The sequence below is a fragment of the Cornus florida genome, unplaced genomic scaffold (genome assembly GCF_030987335.1).
Source record: "Cornus florida cultivar Cherokee Brave unplaced genomic scaffold, ASM3098733v1 CherokeeBrave_3.0.0_Hap2_Chr02, whole genome shotgun sequence".
NCBI lineage: Eukaryota > Viridiplantae > Streptophyta > Magnoliopsida > Cornales > Cornaceae > Cornus > Cornus florida.
In genome coordinates this window covers 73,272,501-73,273,452 of record NW_026775572.1, presented here as the reverse complement: position 1 = coordinate 73,273,452, position 952 = coordinate 73,272,501, and the positions used below count along the sequence as shown (strand labels likewise).

At 36.9% G+C, this 952-nt stretch overlaps 1 pseudogene; it reads left to right on the top strand.

Annotated features, from left to right (window-relative positions):
- Nucleotides 1–510: 510 nt before the first annotated feature.
- LOC132297729 (small nucleolar RNA R71) lies at nucleotides 511–609 on the top strand (annotated as a pseudogene).
- Nucleotides 610–952: the final 343 nt, after the last annotated feature.

The following is a 952-nucleotide window of genomic DNA, read 5'->3' as shown; positions in this document are numbered from 1 at the left end:
AAAGTTTGGATGGTTTCTCCAACTTGAATTGTAATGAGTGCCATAAGGATTATTCCCTTAATTAACAAATGTAGCATTGACTTGCTTATGGGGCTCACTTTACACATGTCCATTTGGACAATTGGATGTAGAATGCAACACACTTGAACAAGTCATACAAGATTCATTAGATGCACGATGATGAATATGAGTAGGGGAGGAAGATACTTGATTCGCTGAATTTTGGTTGATAAAAAATTGATCAAACCTTTGAGAGAAGGATTTCATCTCGGCGGCTATGTCATTGGAGTTGTAAACTTGATACAAGCCAACATTCTTCCTTCCTCCTAGGTTTCTACCATTTTTAGAAGATAAAGACCTATGCATGGAATTTTCACTCATACTTTCATACAATTGCCACACATCATTTCATGCTTATCAAGATAAGAACCACCTATGGATGCATCAACCATACCCTTGTGAATATCCGGTAAACTTTCAAAGAAATATTGAACTAGTTGCCACTTATGTATGTCATGATGAGGGCACTTTCTAAGCAAATCATTAAATCTTTCCTATGCCTCATGAAACATTTCCCCATCCTCTTGAGAAAATTCTCTAATTGAAGTTCTCATGGCATTGGTCTTAGAAACCGGGTTGTACTTTTTCAAGAACTGTTGTTGCATTTCTGCCCAAGAGGTTATCGAAAAAGGCCTAAGATTGTTGAACCAATATTTTGCCTTGTCTTTAAGGGTGAAAGGAAAAATTTCAAGTCTTAAAACTTCCTCTGGCATGTCCGTGTATTTCACGGTGGAGCACACTTTAAGAATTTCATCCAAATGCTTATGAGGTTCTTCACTAGGAAGTCCATGATAGTTTGGAAGTATTTGAATAGTTTGTGGTTTAATTTGATAGTGATGTACTCTAAATGGGGGCAATTGAATGCAAGTGGGTGCATTGTATTCATTAAGCA